At 37.9% G+C, this 23,288-nt stretch overlaps 1 protein-coding gene across 1 annotated transcript in view; it reads right to left on the bottom strand.

The window, feature by feature from the left end:
- The window catches only part of RNF169 (ring finger protein 169), an 87,366-nt gene that overhangs the window by 54,785 nt on the left and 9,293 nt on the right, over positions 1–23,288 (bottom strand). The gene's annotated exons all lie outside the window — the stretch shown is intronic.

The following is a 23,288-nucleotide window of genomic DNA, read 5'->3' as shown; positions in this document are numbered from 1 at the left end:
AGAGGCACACAATACACATTGGTTATATAAAAAATAAAAATCCAACTTAGGAACAAATAAAAGATAAGTCCTAAATGCTATAAAAAGGAAGGAGAAAACACACACTTCAGCCTTCTTACATGTACATGACACTTCTATACACCCCCATGTATATATTTAGTGACTTAAACATGGTATTTAAGACTTACTAATAACTCTACATCCATTCAGGTTGATAATATCTGTTGTAGAAAAGTGGGCTCCTCAAAAAGGTGACTTTCATCCTTTTTCAGTTGTCTCAACTACTTTAGAAAGACTCATTTACACCAGAGAAATGTGGAAGATTCTTAGACAGAAACACTGGACCTAATGCAGATGCAGAAAACAGGAACTTAAAGCTGTACCAAACAGGAGAGAATTATTAGACCCAGGGCTTGGGAGGAAAACATTCCATCACCTTCATCCACTTAAAAAATAAACTCCTGATGACTATTTTAATCATATCTCTTAAGAACACTTCTAATTATAGGCAAATAGTGTTCAAAAGCAGATGCTCTAAAAGAGCAGTGGAAAGGGAAGAGAAAAGCAAACCCCTTAAGACAAAAAAAGGAAAATATTTTTAATCCATTTATGAAGAACTTATTCCTGAACAATATTTCATATACATTTTCTCAGTGAATCTTCACAGAAACTCTGCAAAGCAGGTATCATAACCATTTTACAATAAGGAAAATGAGGGGTTAATGACTTCCCCAAGACCACAGAACTAGTACATGGCAAAATTAAGAGAAAAAGAATTAAGGTATAAAGACGGAAACTATATAATGATGAAAAAGTGAATTCATCAAGAAGATACAATAATTATGAATTTGTATGAACCTACCACAGAACAAAACAATAAGACTATAAAAGAAACTAATAAATCCAAAATTATAGTAAAAAATTTTAACATATCCCAATTAAAAACAGATTAGGCAGAGCAAAGGTAATAAAAATACAGAAAAATTGAACAATAAAATTAACAATCTTGATTATGTATTTATGAATTCAATGAACAGAATATATATTCCTTAAAGCAACAAGGAACAATTAAAAACACACTAGGTCTCGAAGTTATAAAAACTGTCAAAGATTTCATATTATATAGACTTTGCTCTTGGATCTTAACTGCCATTTTCCAAGCCAAGTTCTGTAGCTACCTGGCTGATAACTTTAGCTTACCCAATATTCTTTCTCAATAAATTCCTTTTCTGCCAGAGTAGATTTCTACTGATAACAACCAGTGGGAGCGGAGTTTGGGAGAGAATGGATTCATGTATATGTAGGACTGTCCACCTGAAACTACCACAACATTGTTAATTAGCTCCAATATACAGTGGTTTAGTCGCTATGTCATGTCCAACTCTTGTGACCCCATGGACTGTAAGCCCACCAGGCTCCTGCATTCATGGGATTTTTTCCAGGCAAGAATGCTGGAGTGAGTTGCCATTTCCTTCTCTAAGGGATCTTCCCGACTCAGGAATCAAACTCTAGTCTCCTGCACTGCAGGCAGATTCTTTACCGACTGAGCTACCAGGGAAGCCAATATAAAATAAAAAGTTAAAAAAAAAAAAAAAACTAACAACTACTGGCTGACTCTCTTTTTCACATGGTACTATGAGATGATTCAGAAGCAAAAATCAAAACTGGTTAAGGAAAAAAAAGAGAGAGAAGACAAATTACTCCTAAGAATAAAAATGAGGACCAAATTAGAGGTATGAAGTGAGTTTAAATCTCCAGTAAACTGGATTTAATCTCTATTAAAACAACGTTACAATGAGTGATCTTGCATCTGAATTGTTTTGCATATCTACAAGTATATCCATAGATTAAGTTGCTGGAATCAGAACTGCTAAGTTAAAGAATATGTGTTTTAATTCTGGCAGACAACACCAAATCCCCCTTCATAAAACCTGTACACACTTACAGTCCCACCAGTGATGCATGAGACTGCAATTTCCTCACACCTTTGCCAGCACAATGAGTGCTGAAATTGTTTAGCTTTCCCAATCTAATTGGTGAAATTCTGCACCTTATGTGCTTAATGAATGAAACTGAGTACTTTTCATATATTTGAGTAATTTACATTTCCTTTTATATGAAAAGTATATACATTTCCTCTACTCTTGTTGGAGTTAACTTCTTCTTCCAGATTTGTTAAAGCTCTATGTTAGAAAAATTACCCTTGTGTCACATGAATAGCAATACTTTTCTTAGTTTATCATCTGTCTTGACTTTGCTTACAGTGGTGATTTTTGTGTAGTTATATTAATCAAACTTCTCCTTTATGACTTCTGCATTTTGCATCATATTTGGAAAGACCTTCCTCAGGCCAAAATATAGTAACAAATTCTATCACAGTTTCTTCTGGTACAAAGTGTAAGACTTTTCTCATATCTACTTTTAAAAATTCTAAATCTATATTTTTATTTGGAAGCAACATAAGGAGCGTAATCTTATTCAGGCTTTTAATAAGTCTACTATCTAACACAAGGGACCAAAAATACTTTAGTGACAGACTAATAAAAATGATTATAATTTTTACTTACTGTTAGAGAATTTGTTTTCTTTAAAATAATTCTTGATGGCATTTAAAAGAAAATGTCCAAAGAGCCTAACATCTTTATTATATAGTGTAAATAATACAAAATTAAAAGCCTGATCCCAAACTTAGAAGCTTCCAAAGTCTCAAATAAGTCAGTCTTAACTTCCTCTTCTAAAAATCAGAAAAATACCTACTATGACAGCCAAGTATGAGGATCAAATGAATATAATGAAAGTGAAAACAGTGTAAACTATTTTCAGACAGTTGAGTGGCATGCAGTAGAACCTAATAACTATAAAACTGCCTCTGGTATTGACAAGATTAAGAAACGGTAGTTTGGTCTGGTTTATTTGCAAGTACAACTTAAGAGAAATGAAGATAATTACCCAACTGCTTTGATACATTTATTATATGAAAAGTTAAATTCACTTTGGGATACTTACTAAGAAATCTCAAAGTTCATATATAAGACCAAGTAAGAACTCGGCATGCTGACTGAAATATTACTATGCCTTGACGCGTTTGAGGGTAAAAGGTAATGACAAGGGCAGGATTAATTTCTACTCACCAAGACTAGTACTGATATAGATTAGCTTACTGTTGGATTAAGATTAATGTATCTTGATGCTTTAAAGATTAAAAATGATAAACAGTCACTTTTTGCAACTTCTCCCAACGGGACTGTGCTGCATTAACTGGCATCATGCCCTAAAGTTCAAAAAATTACACAGTCAACAAAGTAATTCTTGAATACAAAAACAGTTAAGCATAAAAGGTCATGAACTGGTCCGATGTGACATTAACTTAAATATTTAAGCCTTTTCCTATTTTAATAATGCCCTCTAGAAATGTCAACAAGGCAAAAATAATTTTTTTCTTCCCTACTGGCTTGCAAAAAGAACATATTAGGTTCTGACACCTGCTCTGTCAATTAAGTGAGAGTATCTAGATATATCAAAGATTCTCTTTGCCTTGGTCTCATCTATCAAATGGAAATTAAAATACTGCTTCACAGGAATGCAGAAGACCACATTTAGTAGTAGCAGTAATCAATGAAGAATCCCTATAATAAAAGCAGCTAACATTTAATAAGAGCATCACATGCTAAATGCTACACACATATACACACACACAATGCAGAAAAGACAACAATAGAAGGCCTAACTGCCTATCCTAAGGCTTGAGTACAGGGTTAGCCCTTAACAGGTGGCTAGGAAGATTTTGGGAGAGTTCTCAGGCACCCTGATTAGGCACAGGCTCACTGTTACCTAAACAGTCTGTATAAACTATGTAGTTATTCTGAATACTTTTTTTCCTGATGGGATTCTGGAATTCTGAAACATGTTAGGCAGACAGTCCCTATATGATCAGCCCCTAATAAAAAACTTTGGGCAATAGGCCTCTAAGAAGCTTCCCTGGTTTGCACCGTTTAACACATGTAGTCACAACTTGTTGCTGGGGGAACTAAGCATGTCCTGTGAGAATCAACTGAGAGAGAACTCTAGAAGCTTATGCCTGGTTTCCCCTGGACTCTGTCCAATATTCCTTTTCCCTTTGCTGATTTTAATCTGTATCCTTTCACTGCAATGAATTATAGCCACGACTAGGACTGTATGCTGAGTCCTGGGGGCACTGCTAGTGAATCATCAAACCTGTAGGGGGTGAGGGGGGCGGTGTCTTGGAGCCCTCCTGAGACACATATACACAAGGCATGGTTTAAAATCTCTTCAGATCTCAGTTTATCCTGGAGAAATGAGATTAACTTCTACAGGCTTATCTAGCTTCATTGTTCTTCACTTTCTTACACTTGATAGGTATCATGGTTTTTACAAATTGAAGGTTTATGACAACCTTGTTATTGTCAGATGATGATCAGTATTTTTAAATTAAGGTATGTACATTGTTTTTTTAAACCATGATGCTACTGCCCACTTAACAGATTACAGTGTGGTATAAAATGAACTTTTGTGTGCACTGGAAAACCAAAAACTTTGGTTTTATTGCTTTATTGCAGTATTCACTTTATTATGGTGGTCTGGAACCAAATTCTCAGTATCTCCAAGGTATGCCTGTAATAATATTCTTATCTCATTTTCATTTACTACTCAACAGGTTTCTCTAAATTCTGAAACACTCTATTATATAATGGGTAAAAATGCTATTAGGATTTAAGCTTACTTAAGTGTAGCTATAATATCAAAATAATTTCTTAGAAGCCTTATGAAATATGGTTTCAATCCACCTAGACTATTATGAGAAATGAAGCAGGAAAAAAGGTCAGAGAAATGAAAATCTCCCCTTTTAAATCAAAGTCATTTACAATGCCTCTTAAAGCTTACTGGAGAACATGTATACACTTAACATTTTAATTATACTAAGATATTTATCAGTCATGATTAACCTTTCAGGTTCCCTGAATTTTACATTAATTTAACAACAGAAAAAAAAATAATTCCTGTCTGCTGATGTGGGACTTAACTTTTCTTAATTTTCTCTTTACTTCCCTCTACCTTTCTAGAGTCATATCAACTCCCTCCACTCCCAAAGCTGAAACTGTGGTTGCAATGCCTGCAATACTATCAAAAAAGGAGAGCAACAGGAGAAAATCTACATGATTTGGTAAGGTGATGCCTTTTTAGATAAAATATCAAAGACATGATTCATAAAATAAGTAATTCATAAGACGGAATTCATTAAAATTAAAAATTTCTGCTCTGCAAAAGACAATGTCAAAAGAGTGAGAAGAAAAGCCACAGACTTGAAGAAAACATTTGCAACAGATGTATTTGATGTAAGACTGTTATCCAAAATAAACAAAGAACATCAAAACTTAATCAGAAAACAACCTGATTTTTTTTAATGGGCAAAGACCTTAACAGACACCTCATCAAAGAAGATTTAATGTAAAGAAGACGTAGCGAACAAGCAAATGAAAAAAAAAAAAAAAAAAAGGGCCAACATCGTATGTCATTAGGGAATTACAAATTAAAACAAGATGCTGCTACACAATGCTATGCCTCAGCAGCTAAAGAATCCGCCTGCAATGTAGGAGACACAGGAGATCCAGGTTCAGTCCCTGGGTCAGGACAATTCCCTGGTCAGGAAGATCTCCTGGAGGAGGGCACGGCAACCCACTCCAGTATTCTTGCCTGCAGAATCCCATGGATTGAGGAGCCTGACAGACACAGTCCAAAGGGTCACAAAGAGTCTAAGCGTGCACACACACACACATACACACACTACATCCCTAATTAGAAGCGCAAAATCCAAATCTCTGACAATACCAAATGCGAGTGAGGATGTGCAGCAACAAGAATTCTCATTCATTGCTAGTAGGAATGCAAAATGATAGAGCCACTTTGGAAGGTAATCTGGCAATTTCTTACAAAACTAAACATACTTTTACCGTGTGTGTGTGTTTATGTGTGTGGGTAGGTTACTTCAGTCGTGTCCGATTCTTTGTGACCCTATGGACTTATAGCCCATCTGGCTCCTCCGTCCATACTGGAGTGGGTTGCAATACAATCCAGCAGTTGCAGTCCTTGATATTTACCTAAATGAGTTAAAAACTTACATCTACACAAAAACCTGTGAATAACTGTTGATGGTACTTTTGGTCATAATTGCCAAACCTTGGAAGCAACCAAAATATCCTTCAGTAGGTAAATGGATAAATAAACTGAGGTACATACTGTGAAATTATTAATAATCAAAGAAAACTCAGCTAAAATTAGAGTAGGGACAGGCCTGTAGGGGGAGTGCTCATGCCTCTCTGTATCTGTCAGTTACTCCAAATAGGAAGGGCTATACACCTCTATCTGTGACAGAAAGGTGTTGCTTACTTTACTATCTAGCAAGAAGAAAACTTCTTTCCACCCAAATCAACTCTACCAATCAGACATGCAGCAGCTCAACTGATGAGAAGCCTCCATACTTTGTACTCCCAGCTTCCTCCATGGACTCTGGCTATTACAGCCCTTCCCAACATCCCTCTTTTCCCTGTAAAAGCAAATTCCCCTTCCTTGTTCTCTGGATTTGCCTCCAGTCTGCCACAGTTTGCATATCTTGAATTTCAATTTTTCTGGCTATTCCCAAATAAACTCACTTTCACTGGTAAAATAACTGTCTATTATATTTGAAAGCTGATAATCCAGACAATGGAATATTATTCAGTGCTAAAAAAAAAAAAATGAACTTTAGACACTCATGAAAGAAATTAGAGATGACCCTAACAGATGAAAGGATAGACCAGGTTTTTGGATTGGAAGAATCAATATTCTCAAAATGAATATACTACCAAAGGCAATTTACAAATTCAGTGCAATCCCTATCAAATTACCAATGGCATTTTTTCACAGAATTAGAACAAAAAATTCTAAAATTTATATGGAAACACAAAAGACCTCAAATAATCCAAGCAATCCTGAGAAATAAAAACGGAGCTGGAGGAATCTGACTCCCTGACCTCAGACTATACTACAAAGCTACAGTAATCAAAACGGTCTGGTACAGGTGCAAAAACAGAAATACAGATCAACAGGACAGGACAGAAAGCCCAGAAACAAACTCACACACCCAACTAACCTATGACAAAGAAGGTAAGACTATACAATGGAGAAAAGAGTCCCTTCAGTAAGTAGTGCTGGGAAAACTGGAAAGCTATGTGTTTAAAAAAAAAAATGAAATTAGAACACTAACACCATATAAAAAATAAACTTGAAATGTACTAAAGACCTAAATATAAGGCTGGACACTATAAAACTCAGAGGAAAATACAGACAGAATGCTCTTTGACATAAATCACAGCAGTATCTTTTTTGATCCACTTCCTTGAGTAAGTTAAACTAAGGAATTTGAGTGATTTATGAGGTGTTACTGTACGTCCATCCTTGGTAACAAAGCTACCATCCTGGTGAGCGACAGTGATAATGGGGGTAGCTATGTATGTGTGTGGGCAGGGATCATATGGAATATCTCTGTACGTTCCTCTCACTTTTGCTGTAAAACTAAAACTGCTCTAAGAAATAAATTTGAGGGCAGGGGAAGCACAGCAACAAGATGTCAAAAGAACCAGAAAAGGCAACATCACCCTCCTTAATCCAGAGAAATTAGTCCCAACGCCCACCAATCCCTCCACCAGAACCTACTGGGATTTTCCAAGTGTTTCAGTAGCACAGAAACAACCATTCACCTTCCTTCATCTCACAGAAAAGAAATACTAGAAACTATTTCAGGTGTCACTGAATGTTGAGTATCTTAGTATTTATAAATGAATCCAGTGGTGGAAATACTTTCTTAATGCCTGTCCTCTGACAACTACAGTTGACACTGGAACAACACACGCTTGAACTGCACAGGTCCACTTATACGCAGATTTTTTTTTTTTTTTTCAATAAATACCTACTACAGAATCATATGATGTGAGGTTGAATCCAAGGCTGGCTGAATCCACTTATCCATCATAAAGCTACATATAGACTTTCAACTGTGCAAAGGGGTTGGTGCCTCTAATCCTCGCATAGTTCAAGGGTCAACTGCACCATGCTTAAAAGGAAGAGAAACTCTGTAAGGCTATAATACCCTAAGAATGACAAGCACCCATGGTCAATGACCAAAGCTGAGTACTGACTGCATTCAGTCTAATGTGAACTGTAGGAGCAGCTGTACTTCCCTGATGGTCCTTCCTGAAAAGGATCTTCTCTAGGGTGGTGTGACTGGTTATTAATAAAGGCAAACAAACTATAAGACTGGTATCTTGCTAATTGTACCAAACCCTCAGGAATAAAGTGTCATTGTCAAAGCATCCACACTCAATACAAAATCAGAAAAAGAACCTCTCTGAACTATACTCAGAAGATACTACCCCAATAACTCTCAAATCCAAAGATACCTATGCTTGAGTTTTCATCCCTGTAGGTTCAATTTCTTATCAATGCAGCAAAATGAAAAAGAATAAAAAGAACTCTAGACTCAAAGAGTCCCAAAATCTAGAACCTAATCTGGACACTCCCACTTACTAATTTGTCCTTGGGCAAATAAAAAAATCTCTTTGCTAATTTCCATCTCTATCTCCACCACCAGCATCATTCTGATGACTGGCAGTTATGTAGTATTTTCACTATGCCAGGTCCATTTCTAAGCACTCTATGTATTTTTAACTCATCTAATCTTCATAATGACCCAATGGGGAGATGCTATTATCCCCATTCTACAGATAAGAGAAACTGAAGCACAGAGCATATAATTTGCCCAAAACCTCACTGCTGTAAGTGAAAGAGCTATGATTTAAACTCAGGCAATCTAGCTCCAGAATCAGTGCTTTTTATTCATTATTTTTCATTACCTCTTTAATAAAAAAAAGAAAATGGGGAAAAAAAGCTGAACAATCCTATATAACAATGGGCAAAAGAACATGTACAGGTGGTAGATGTTTTTTTATAGAAAAAAATAAATTCAGATGACATATTAAAACATGCTCAATTTCATTCATCTTAAGATATTAAAAACTTTTAATTTTTACTTATTTTATTATGCATTTTTGGCTGCACTGGGTCTTGGTTGCTGCATGTGGGGCTACTCTCCAGTTGCTATGTGTGGACTTCTCATTCTGGTAGCTTCTCCTGTTGCAGAGCACTGGCTCTAAGGGACTCGAGCTTCAGTAGTTGCAGCGCACCAGCTCAGTAGCTGCAGCACGTGGGCTCTAGAGTGTGTGGGCTTCAGTAGTTGCGGTGCATAGGTTTAGCTGCCCCAGGGCACGTGGAATCTTCCTAGACCAGGAATCAAACCCAAGACCCCTGCATTGGCAGGTGGATTCTTAACCACTGGACCACCAGGGAAGTCCTATTAAAAACTTCTGAAACAAAAGACTTTTATGTATTAGATTCACAAATATAAAAAAGAATTTGACAACGACCAGAGTTAGCATGGGTATTCATTATCTTAATGATAATACATATGTACAAAGATAGAGAACAAGAATATTCCCTGCAGATCAATCACAATACTACAGAGTGGAGACAACCTAAATGTCCTTCAATTTCAGACTAACTGAATAAGTTATCAGTGCCTGGCATACAATGGATCCTTTTCTGTACTGTCTGGTTTATTCCCGGGCTGGTCTCTTGGTTTACATGGTAATTTTTTTTAGAATCCCATCTACTGTGCAATGAAAAACTATAAAGGCTGTGGATGATATTACACTCCTATAAAAGATTCACCATGTTCTGTGACTGGCAGTCAGACTCAGAGTAGATCACTTCACAATCCAATCAGGACACGAGCTGATTCAAGGTTGGCTGCAGGCTTTGTAAAGCTTGAAAACATCTATCCTAGTTGGTAGCCCTCCCAGTCTAGGGTATTTACCAAGCCTGCCTTCCTTGGAGGGTCCTGAACTCTTTTCTCCTCAACGGTGAAGAAATGCTGAGACCGCTTTGCTTTTCATTAGCCTTCTGTGGAGCTTTTTAGCCTTTTACCCTGCACCAAGACTTTGCCCCAACAGAAAAAAAGCAGGTGGAGAGGCTGTGGAGGTGGGGAGATGCACCCTGCTTCTCTCTGGGATCTTGGCCTCTCAAGTTCTGGTTAACTTGGCAGCCCTGAACTATAATTTTTGTATCGCTAGCCTCATGAAGAAAGCGCTGCTGGATTTTTTGCTTCTTAATAGCAATACTCTCTCTTTGCCAAGAATCCACAAAAGTCTGAAGTCCTGGCTGCCTTGGCAACTTACCAATGCCTTCATATAGATCTTTTTTTTTTTTTTTAAGTCAGGCTTTTCTAGTTATTCTCAGCAGGAGTTTTGGTCTACTGACAGTCTGCTCCATCATAGCCAGAAGCAAAATCGACATTCTTCATAAGCAGTGGAGAAGACAGGGTATTCATCATGAAACCACAAACCATTACTAAAGAGGGAATAAGCAATGAGGGAGAAGACAAAAGGAGAGAATATTCTTTCGAGAAAGTCAAGAAAGGAATCCAAAAAAGGTAGGAATACATGTGGGCCAAGTCCTAGAGAAACTTAAAATCTTACAAGGGAACAAAAAAACATATGTGAGTGAAACTACTACAGAATGTTCAAGAGTTATAAAACTGAACAGCTAAGTGCTGCATGAGGCAGAGGTGCACAAGAGCAAAAAAAGGCAATGCATCAAAATTCACCTTCTACAACAAAGTCTACGCAACTGCAGAGGTGCACAGGAAACAAGAGGCCATTATCCATATTAATCTCAAGGTTACCTGCTTATACTACCCACCAAACTTCTGAATTATCCTCAGTAAGGAGAAACTTTAATGTTAAATTAAGCATTCCATTTAGAAGTAGGAAGGTGGAAACAAGGGGAGTGAACCACAAACATGTTCTAAAATGAAAGTGCTTTCCATTTTACCTGTATTTTCAGTTTACCCCTTCTAACTCTCCAAGAGTGCAGATGACAGTCAAGTGGCAACTGTCTTAAACTAACACAACTGCTTATTCCCAAGACAGTAACAATTTACAGTAGGCAATATGAAGAGTGTTTACCTGGAAAGAAGAGGAAGTACAGAGAGAAAGAATTAAAAGCTAATAAAATGTTCATGCCAGATTTTAAGGCTGCTTACCTAATACCATAATTAACACTACAGATTACTATTCTAATAACTTAAAGCCATGTTTTAAAACTATCCTTGACAAAGAATTAATAAAATAAAAGTTTATTGCTCACATACCAAGAAGTTAAAAGATGTTTATAATTTTTGACCTAATAATTTCATTTTGTCAACAAAGGTCCATCTAGTCAAGGCAATGGCACCCCACTCCAGTACTCTTGCCTGGAAAATCCCATGGACGGAGGAGCCTGGTAGGCTCCAGTCCATGGGGTTGCTAAGAGTCGGGAACGACTAAGCAACTTCACTTTGACTTTTCACTTTCATGCATTGGAGAAGGAAATGGCAACCCGCTCCAGTGTTCTTGCCTGGAGAATCCCAGGGACAGTGGAGCCTGATGGGCTGCCATCTATGGGGTTGCACAGAGTTGGACACGACTGAAGCGACTTAGCAGCAGCAGCAGCAGCAGTCAAAGCTATGGTTTTTCCAGTAGTCATGTATGGATGTGAGAGTTGGACTATAAGGAAAGCTGAGCGCAGAAGAATTGATGCTTTTGAACTGTGGTGTTGGAGAAGACTCTTGAGAGTCCCTTGGACTGCAAGGAGATCCAACCAGTCCATCCTAAAGGCGACCAGTCCTGGGTGTTCATTGGAAGGACTGATGCTGAAGCTGAAACTCCAGTACTTTGGCCACCTGATGCGAAGAGCTGCCTCATTGGAAAAGACCTTGATGCTGGGAAAAGATTCAGGGCAGGAGGAGAAGGGGACAACAGAGGATGAGATGGCTGGATGGCATCACAGACTCAATGGACTTGGGTTTGGGTAGACTCCAGGAGTTGGTGATGGACAGGGAGGCCTGGCATGCTGCGGTTCATGGGGTCGCAAAGAGTCGGACATGACTGAGCAACTGAACTGAACCGAATAATTTCTAGGAATCTAAGAAAATAATCTAAAGTATAGAAAAACTTTACATAAGAAGATTTTCATTGTAACATTGTTCACAATTGCAAAACAAAGACTGATTATAACCTAAATATCGAATACTAAGGGACTGACTAGGCTAATTATGCAAGTCGCTAGGCTGAGTATGCCTTATAATTTCAAACAAGAACATTAAATATGGAAACAGCAATAACAAATGGAAAAGAAATAGCAATATAATTATAGAAGTCACAAAGGGAGAAGAAACTGTTAGTGATAACATATCAAGTTATCATACGTAAGTGTGTAAGAATAATGGAAACCATAATCAGAGATCAGGAAGTTAAAAACGGAAGTGAGCAATGAGGAAGAGGGAGGTGCCATAGGAAGAGAAAATACACCAAAAAAAGGCACGAGACTCTTCCCCCAAAGCACTTATTAATAGAGCTTATTAGCTAAGACAAAGTCATACAAAGTTGTAAGAGATTTAAATAATTATAGAGACAATGACAGGTGCAAAGTCACAAAATGGAACAACTGCCAAACACATCTTACAAGCAAACGCTGCAACAGACATCAGTAGGAGCAAGAGAACAAAGCCTGGGAAGGAGAGGCAAGGCTTTGGGAAGGTGGAACGCAGCTGAGTCTAACTGGTAAAACTTAGATAAGTTAGAAGATGGAGGAAGAGCAATTCATGACCAAGAGCAAGCATGACCAAGATTTGTAATAACACTACTGAACTGCACACTTAAAAGGTAAAGATGGTAAGTTTCAAGTTATGTGTTTATTGACACAATTTTAATTTTTTTTAAGCATGAAAGCTGGATAGTAAATAAATATGTTCTACTCGAGCAGAAAGTTTATGTAGGAGAGTGGTATAGGCCAGAAAGGGTAGGTTGAGGCCAAATTAGGTTAAGAAATCTAAACTCATCCTGTCAACAACAAGAACCATACTACCATATTTACTACTATTAATATAGTAAAACTATTAATAAACAATAAAACCTCAGTTATCCAGCATGCTTGGGGAACACAATGTTCCTTAAGTTTATGGGGTAACAATGCCAATTGTAACAATTTGGGCAGTTACAATACACAGTTACAGCACTTTACCATCCACACATGTCTGCCTGGTAACTTCCATAAGTAGAAAGATCCCAGGCTGTGGAGACCAACCAGACTCCACACTTATCAATGTGCACTCAGCACAATACAACTTGTCTAGCCCTTAGTTTTCCCAGTCCTCAAATAAATTGTTATAAATGATTAAATGACATGATTTAAAGTAATGCTTTGTACAATGTTGGATATATAACTGATAATTATTAAATGTTAAATACTTCCTTAAAAGGAAAAATTCTACTTAATCTTTTCAGGGATAGCAATTTCTCAGAATTGTAGGAAAGCAGACCAAAACAGCTGCTCAATTCTACCATTGCAGCATGAAAGCAGTCATAGGCAATATAAACAAGTATGGCTGTATTACAATAAAACTTACAAAATAAGCAAGAGGCTGGATCTGGCCTGCTGAATGTAATTTCCTAACCCTGGTGCTACAGATTCAATGTTGTATCCCCCCCAAAATTCACACATTGAAACCAAATCCCCAACATGATGGTGTTCGTTGATAAGGTCTTGGAAAAGTGAATAGGTCATGAGGGCCAAAAGCTCTCATGAAAGGTTAGGGTGCTTGTAAAAGAGACCCTAGCGAGCTCCTCTGCCCCTTCCACCAAGTGAGGACACAGCAAGAAGACAGGAGGCAGGCCCTCATGAGACACTGAGTCTACCAGTCTTGATTTTTGACTTGCCGTACTCTAGGACTAAGAAATAAATTTTTGTTGTTTATAAGCCACCTAGTCCATGGTATTCTGTTGTCACAACCCACACAGGTTAACACATCTGGATTACAGAAAGACAAAGAGAGTAGAATTTGCAAAAGCAGGTATTAAGTAACAGTAGAGTCCAAGTGTGAAGAGCAGAGTCAAAGTGTAAAATTCCTTTTTCAATCCAGCAATGGCCCAAACAATAATGCAGAACAAGGCAGCCCACACTGGATCAGCACAGTCAAAGCATGAGGCCCACAATAAAAGAGATCACAGAAGCAAATGTAGGTATAGGAATGCTGCAGAGACGAAGGTCCGGCAGACCAAGGCAGGACAAGACCATGCGGCTGTCGCCATCACTATATCCACAACCACCCTGATAAAAATGCCTTTGGGCTTAATTTCCACTCTTAGAGTGTAGAATGTGGAACCATATCAACCTGCATTCAAATCTACTACCCACTGGATTTGTATCTACCAGTATTTATCCTTGTGAAGCCTGTTTCTTCATCCATAAAATGGGAGTAATACCTACCTAACAGTAATACCTACCTTATCATCTAATCTTCCAGTACTTTCTTGTTATGTTAAATGGTAGTCTAACTGACCTGTCTCTAAGACTCTTTTTTCTATCTCCAATACTGCTTTCCTAGTTCTTTACAGAGATCTGACCCTATCATCCTCCTACTTAATAACTTTCATTGGCTTCCCTCTGCCTCCAAGATTTATAAACAAGACCAAGACTATCACTCCAGTCACATTTCCACAACACCTCAATACTTTCCCCTTCCCAGTCTTCACACAATCACTGTTCCCAGATATGCCAGACCCAATCTCTCTCTGACTGTACATATGACACTTTCTCTTCCCTCTTTTTCACTATAATTAGGTCAAAGCCCTGTTTATTGATCTCTCTTCTGCAGGCCCTCGCAACATTCTGCACTTAACTCAGTATTGGCGGGATTTATTATCTGTGTTATAATTACTGTGTTATAATTACTAATTCCTCAAACTAGGAGATTTTCTTGAACCCATGGGGATGATCTCTAGGTATAGTACATACAAAACAGCGACTTAAAATTTTTGTTGTTGAATGAACCAGTGATAAAGTGCTTTAATACCAGGACCACTTTGTACGAAGTTCTTTTAAAGAATTTGTTGTCTGAAAGAAGATCAATTTGTAAAGTTTTTCTTTATAATGAAAGCAAATATAAACTTTTGAACCTGCATCTCGTATGTCTCCTGCTTTGGCAGGTGGATTCTTTACCACTAGTGTGACCTGGGAAGCCCAGGTAAACTTCAGTAAAGTCAAATTCAACTTCAAATTAACAGAGTCCAGTCTTTTGAGGTTTTACCATAATAGTTTTACAGAAACAAACACTAGAGGAAACACAAAAGAAATGGCAAAACATCAGTAAAGGGAAAATAGTTCCACTGCTATTTAGAAAAATAAAAACCAAAACTGGATAAAAGTTCTCTTCAGGCTGAAAAATTTAATTGTACACACCTCTGATGAGGAAGGCTGGCTTAATAGCAGTTCGTGAAAAAAAAAAAAAAAAGTTGTTCTATTGCCTACAATCTCAGGATAAACAAGGCCAATGCAACTTTTGGCGGTATTAATAAGAATTTAGCATCCTGGAGCTTTCCTGGTGGCTCAGTGGTAAAGATTTTGTCTGCCAAGGCAGGAGACACGGGTTTGATCCTTGGTCTGTGAAGATCCCACATGGTGCAGAGTAACTAAGCCCGCACGCCACAACTACTGAACCTGTGCTCTAGAGCTCAGGCACCGCGACTACTGAGCCCATGTGCCACAACTACTGAAGCCCTCAAGCCTAGAGCCCGTGTTCCACAAGAGAAGCCACGGCAATGAGAAGCCCGGGCACCACAACTAGAGAGCAGTCTCCACTTGCCCCAACTAGAGAAAAGCTCATGCAGCAACGAAGACCAAAAACAGCCAAAAATATAATAAGTAAAATTATTTTTAAAATAAAAAATAGAACCAGTTGTTATATGCTTTTTTTAAAAAAAGAATTTAGCGTCCAGATGGAGAAACAGTAAACCCCACTGCATTTTTTCTTTTGCACTGGTCAGGCATTATTTAAAGCATGACGGTCAATTCTGAGTGGCATATTTAAAGATGAGCAGAAGGATAAAGGAATCATGACATATAATCAAAAATATTTTTAAAGGATTTTTTAAAGACTTTTTAATGTATTAAACGTTTACTGAGTATCTAACACAGTCTAGGTACCATGTTAAGTGCCGAATACACAAAGACATAGTCCCTGACCTCAAAGAGTTCAGTGTAATCCCAGAGACAGACACACAAACAAGGAACTGAAATCCAGTGACATGACCAATACACATATTTCCATGGTGGCACAAAGGAAGGTAATCAACTCCTCTATGAGAAAGAATTCAGAGTACTTGTTTCACCGGAGTATAACCTGACAGAAGGATAAGAGGGAAGAATACTCAAGGCAGACAAAAGGTCAAAAAGGTTTCAAAAACCATTCTATATTACAAGAACTCTAAGTAGTGAAAGTGAAGTCGCTCAGTCGTGTCAGACTCTTTGCGACCCCATGGACTGTACCCCACCAGGCTCCTCTGTCCATGGGATTCTCCAGGCAAGAATATTGGAGTGGGTTTCCATTTCCTTCTCCAGGGGATCTTTCCCAACCCAGGGATCAAACCCCAGTCTCCCACATTGCAGGCAGACACTTTAACCTCTGAGCCACCAGGGAAGACAAGTAATGTAGTACGACCAGAAATTTGGGAAAGGAAGATAGAAGACCAGAGAGATGAATTTGAGAAATTTAACCTAAAATTTTAGATGGAAACAATCCTGGTCTTTAAATATCTGAATACTGAAACTAAAGAAGAATCTCTTGATTCACTGGAAACTTAACTTTCAAACACTGGAGAGTAATGAGTACAAAGTCACTAGTTTGGGAGAAATATCAGTATACATGTATAAGGTCTATCTTCCCCTGGTATTCTAGATCTCATCCCTAATTACTAATGATAGCGAACATCATTCCAGATGTTTTATTGGTCTTTCAGTTTCCCTTTTTTGTGAAATGTCTATTCAAATTCCCTCACCATTTTTCTAATGAGGTGTCTGTCATAATGATTTGTAATTCTTCATATATTTTGGACATAATCTTTGGTTACCGATTACACTGGAAATATCTTCTCCCATGCTGTGGTTCATCTCCCTACTTTATATTTTATCATATGAAGTTTTGATTTTAATATGACCAAATTATTAATCTTTTCCTTTATTCTGCATTTCTTATTTGTATAAAGAATTTTTCCTATCCCATTATAGATACTCTTAGTATTTTCTAAGTTTTATAGCTTGACCTTTTGCTATCCATTTGCTATTAACTTCTTGTGTATGGTGTGAAGTAAAGATTTTTTCTTTACTTTTTCTTTTCTTTACTTTTCTTTTTTTTCTATAAGCTAACCATCCACAACTGGAAATATCTTTGCCCTACTGATTTGTAATGCCACCTGTCATATATCACATTCAAATATTTGAGGGCATATTACTGGACTCTTCAATTACTTTTTTGGACCTGTTAACTATTTAACCATAGTTCAGTGTTCTTGGCCACTAATCATTTGTATTGACAAATTCCACTAAAAAAATTAAAATAAAAAAAAATCCCACCTATTCCAAGTGTTCTAGCTTTTACAATTAATAAATGAACAATAAATACTATCAAATGCTCTACTAAGCATCTACTGAAATGATCATATGGTTTTACTCTTAATCAATATGGTAAATTACATTAGAGTCTTAATACTAAGCTGAACTCTCATTCCCAGAATACTACTACTTGATTGTGATTGTGATTGATACAAAAAAATTAGACTACTAGACTAGTGCAGATTTCACTTGGACTGGCCTCTATTATTCCTTTCTATATTGTCTTTGTGTGATTTTGATATCACACTGTAAAAGCCCCCTGAAATGAGTCTAGAAACATTTTTTATTCTCTGGAATGGTCTGTACAAGGATTATCCATCTGTCTATATCTGAATAACCTGTAAAACCATCTGTGCCTTGTTTTCCTTTAATAGAATCTTTTCCTGCTTTTTACTATAAAAATGTCTCAAATATTAGAGAGACCAGTACAATGAGCCCCAACATATTTATCACCCAGCTTCAACAGCCAATCCACTGTCAATCTTATTTCATCTATTTCCCTAATCGTGCTTGTCCTCTCTCCCCTTGAATGAATTATTTTGAAGAAATCCCAGACACCATATCATCTAACTTCTAAACTTAGCATGTCTTAAAAATAATGACTCTTTAAAATATGTAACCAGAAAACTGTCACATTAAAAATCGGGTAACTTTTAATACCAACATCCAGTCAGTATTCGAAATCCAACAAATATTTTTATAGTTTTTCAAATAAGAATCCAAATTAGTCCATACACTTAAATTGGTGGCATCTTTTAATCTGCAGGTTTTCCTTTTTTTATTTTTGGCTGCACTGGGTTTTCGTTGGTGCACTTGATCTTTCTCTAGTTGCGATGAGCAGGAGCTACTCTGTTGCTGCAGTGTGTAGGTTTTTCATTGTGGTGGCTTCTGTTGCAAAACATGGGTTTTTTAAAATCCTGATATTCACAATCATATTTTCTGCTTCATTTCTAATATTATTTATGCTTTCTTGTTTTCCTTCATCAATCTTGCCTGAGATTTGCCTATAATTCAGAACCTATATTAATATTTTCAGTGAATTAGATTTGGGGTTTATTAATCCTCTTCAGCAGTACGTGAACCGTGAACTTCCAGATGTTCAAGCTGGTTTTAGAAAAGGCAGAGGAACCAGAGATCAAATTGCCAACATCCGCTGGATCATCAAAAAAGCAAGAGAGTTCCAGAAAAACATCTATTTCTGCTTTATTGACTATGCCAAAGCCTTTGTGTGGATCACAATAAACTGTGGGAAATTCTGAAAGAGATGGGAATACCAGACCATCTGACCTGCCTCTTGAGAAACCTATATGCAGGTCAGGAAGCAACAGTTAGAACTGGACGTGGAACAACAGACTGGTTCCAAATAGGAAAAGGAGTACGTCAAGGCTGTATATTATCACCCTGCTTATTTAACTTATATGCAGAGTACATCATGAGAAACGCCGGGCTGGAAGAAGCACAAGCTAGAATCAAGATTGCCGGAAGAAATATCAATAACCTCAGATATGCAGAGGACACCACCCTTATAGCAGAAAGTGAAGAGGAACTCAAAAGCCTCTTGATGAAAGTGCAAGAGGAGAGTGAAAAAGTTGGCTTAAAGCTCAACATTCAAAAAACGAAGATCATGGCATCTGGTCCCATCACTTCATGGGAGATAGATGGGGAAACAGTGGAAACAGTGTCAGACTTTATTTTTTTGGGCTCCAAAATCACTGCAGATGATGACTGCAGCCATGAAATTAAAAGACGCTTACTCCTTGGAAGGAAAGTTATGACCAACCTAGAAAACATATTCAAAAGCAGACACATTACTTTGCAAACAAAGGTCTGTCTAGTCAAGGCTATGGTTTTTCCAGTAGTCATGTATGGATGTGAGAGTTGGACTGTGAAGAAAGCTGAGCGCCGAAGAATTGATGCTTTTGAACTGTGGTGTTGGAGAAGACTCTTGAGAGTCCCTTGGACTCCAAGGAGATCCAACCAGTCCATTCTGAAGGAGATCAGCCCTGGGGTTTCTTTGGAAGGACTTATGCTAAAGCTGAAACTCCAGTACTTTGGTCACCTCATACGAAGAGTTGACTCATTGGAAAAGACTCTGATGCTGGGAGGGATTGGGGGCAGGAGGAGAAGGGGACGACAGAGGATGAGATGGCTGGATGGCATCACCGACTCAATGGATGTGAGTTTGAGTGAACTCCGGGAGTTGGTGATGGACAGGGAGGCCTGGCGTGCTGCGATTCATGGGGTTGCAAAGAGTCAGATACAACTGAGTGACTAAACTGAACTGAACTGAATCCTCTTCAAAAAAGCAAGAGATTCCAAAAAAAAATCTACTTCTGCTTTATTGACTATGCCAAAGCCTCTGACTATGTGGATTACAACAAACTGTGCAAAATTCTTCAAGAGATGGGAATACCAGACCACCCAACCTGCCTCCTGAGAGATCTGTATGTAGGTCAAGAAGCAACAGTTAGAACTGGACATGGAAAACCAGACTGGTTCCAAATCAGGAAAGGAGTATGTCAAGGCTGTATACTGTCACCCTGCTCATTTAACTTATATGCAGAGTATATCATGAGAAATGCTGGACTGGATGAAGCACAAGCTGGAATCAAGATGGCCGGGAAAAATATCAGTAACCTCAGATATGCAGATGACACCACCGTTATGGCAGAAAGCGAAGAAGAACCAAAGAGCCTCTTGATGAAAGTGAAAGAGGAGAGTGAAAAGTTGGCTTAAAACTCAACATTCAAAAAACTAAGATCATGGCATCTGGTCCCATCACTTCATGGCAAATAGATGGGAAAACAATGGAAACAGTGACAGACTATTTGAGGGGCTCCAAAATCACTGTAGATGGTGACTGCAGCCATGAAATTAAAAGATGCTTGCTACTTGGAAGAAAAGTTATGACCAACCTAGACAGCATATTCGGAGAAAGCAATGGCAAGCCACTCCAGTACTCTTGCCTAGAAAATTCCATGGATGCAGGAGCCTGGTAGGCTGCAGTCCATGGGGTCGCTACAAGTTGGAAGTGACTGAGCGACTTCACTTTACTTTTCACTTTCACACAATGGAGAAGGCAATGGCATCCCACTCCAGTGTTCTTGCCTGGAGAATCCCAGGAACGGCAGAGCCTGGTGGGCTGCCGTCTATGGGGTCGCACAGAGTCAGACACGACTGAAGCGACTTAGCAGCAGTAGCAGCAGACAGCATATTAAAAAGCAGAGACATTACTTTGCCAACAAAGGTCTGTCTAGTCAAAGCTATGAATTTACCAGTCGTCATGTATGGATGTGAGAGCTGGACTATAAAGAAAGCTGAGCGCCGAAGAATTTATGCTTTTGAACTGTGATGTTGGAGAAGGCTCTTCAGAGTCCCTTGGACTGCAAGGAGATCCAACCAGTCCATCCTAAAGGAAATCAGTTGTGAATATTCATTGGAAGGTCTGATGTTGAAGCTGAAACTCCAATACTTCGGCCACCTGATGCGAAGAGCTGACTCATTGGAAAAGACCCTGATGGTGGGAGGGATTGGGGGCAGGAGGAGAAGGGGACGACAGAGGATGAGATGGTTGGATGGCATCAGTGACTCAATGGACATGACTTTGAGTCAACTCCGGGAATTGGTGATGGACAGGGAGGCCTGGGATGCTGCAGTCCATGGGGTTGCAAAGAGTCAGACACAACTGAGTGACTGAACTGAATCCTCTTCACTGTTTTCTACTCTATTAATTTCTATTCTTATCTTTATTCTTTCCTATCTTCTACTTCCTTTGGGTTTAATCTGTTACTTTTCTAGCTTCTTCAGTTGGCCACTTAACTAATTTTCAGCTTTTCTTCTATTCAAAAACCTTTCAGATTCTAGGACATCAATTTTTTCGTATTAATATTGCTGAAATTGGGATATTTCTTACATTTAGCCTTACAATCACTGTCAGGAAACAATGATGGTGCCACTGTCACTGCTTATATATGTACTAACATAAAGAATAAGCTTACAAAAGTACTAGTTATTTGGTAGTTACCTCTGGTTGCATGACTAGACTGGTAATTTCTCAATGTTAGTCAACAAACCTTTACAGACCATGTGAGAAAGAACTATGAGTCTCACCTGAAAACCTTCTCTTGATACCTTCTGGCCAGTTCAAGAAAACATCAGAATCAAGACTGGATGGGTGTCAGCAGTTTGAAGAAAATGCTGGGGATCGCTTAAGAAATGTTCTTCACCAATGCTCTTTCAATGACATAATGAGCAATACTATATAGGAAAACACAAACCTCTATGACTCTACCCAAGAGTGATAGAAAAATCAGACTGTGAATGTGAAGTCACAGGAATATTCTAATTTATTACTTCACTTCCTTTTATAAATATGTGTATGAGTGATATGCTAAATCTATTTCTAAGTAAACCTAAGAGTTCTTTCAGTAAGTATAAAGTTTAAAAGTCTAAGTGATAGAAAAGCACTGTACTTGGAAAGCAACAGTCTATCTCATGATGATGACATCTTAAGATTTAATGAAATATGATATAGGCACTTAAATTTTATCCCAGACCAGGGATAGAACCCATGTTACCCTGCATTCTCAGGCAGATTCTTATCCACTCTACCATCAGGAAAGTCCAATCCATACATTTTCAGTTTATTTTTGCTTTTTTTAAACAAGTTAAGAGGTGAGGGGAATCAGTCATATCAATATTTGTCATTAGGTTCTAATTTTATTGTATTGGAGTCAGAAAACATGGATTATGTATCAAGCTATGGTATTTGATGAAATTTTTTGTGCCTAGTTACATAAATATTTTACATTTGATTAAAGAGAATGTAGTCTCTAATTTGGGAAGTGTATGGTTCTATATGTGTATAGTAGATCGTTATACATTGTATTTCTTTTAGTGGTTATGCTTAAATTTTTAATATGCATTTGACTGAAAGCCTAAAGTTAATCAATATCTCTATCCTCCTCCTGAACTATATATAACTCTTTAATGCTGACCACTTTCCCTCCCAGCTTATACTTTATCATCTGGTATTTTAGCTCCACTTTAGTTTTAGTTCCCACAAATCAACCATAATTATTTTTGTTTTACAGTCAGTGCTTAGTTTACCTAACCAATTTCTTTGTTCATCATGATGTCTTGTATCCTGTTCTTTCCTCTAAGTTACATTTCTTTCTTCCAGAAGCGCGTACTTTCACATAAAAGTTGTTTCAGAAACAGTACGGTAAATTCTCCGGATTTTTGTTCATCTGAAAATACTTTTATTTTGATTTCACTCTTGAATGGTAACTCAGCTGAGTATGAAATTCAGATCTCTCTCAGTACTTGGAAGATATTAGTCAGTCTTCTGGTTTCTCTTATAAAGAGACATCTGCTCTCAGTCTGATTCTTGGTCCTCTGTCTTTCCTTTTTTGGTTGCTTTTTAAAGAGTCTCTGGTGTTCTGCAGTTTCATTGCAATGTATTTAGTTGTGGGGTTTGTTTTGGTTTGCTTGTTTAATCCTTGCGAGGCTCTCATGAATGAGATGGTTGGATGGTATCACCAACTCAATGGACATGGGTTTGGGTGAACTCCAGGAGTTGGTGATGGACAGGGAGGCCTGGCATGCTGCGGTTCATGAGGTTGCAAAGAGTCGAACACGACTAAGCGACTGAACTGAACTGAGGTTCTCATGAACCTTAAACTTAAAAATTC

This window comes from Bos taurus, chromosome 15, assembly GCF_002263795.3.
Source record: "Bos taurus isolate L1 Dominette 01449 registration number 42190680 breed Hereford chromosome 15, ARS-UCD2.0, whole genome shotgun sequence".
Taxonomy (NCBI): Eukaryota; Metazoa; Chordata; class Mammalia; order Artiodactyla; family Bovidae; genus Bos; species Bos taurus.
This window is presented reverse-complemented; position numbering and strand designations above follow the sequence as displayed.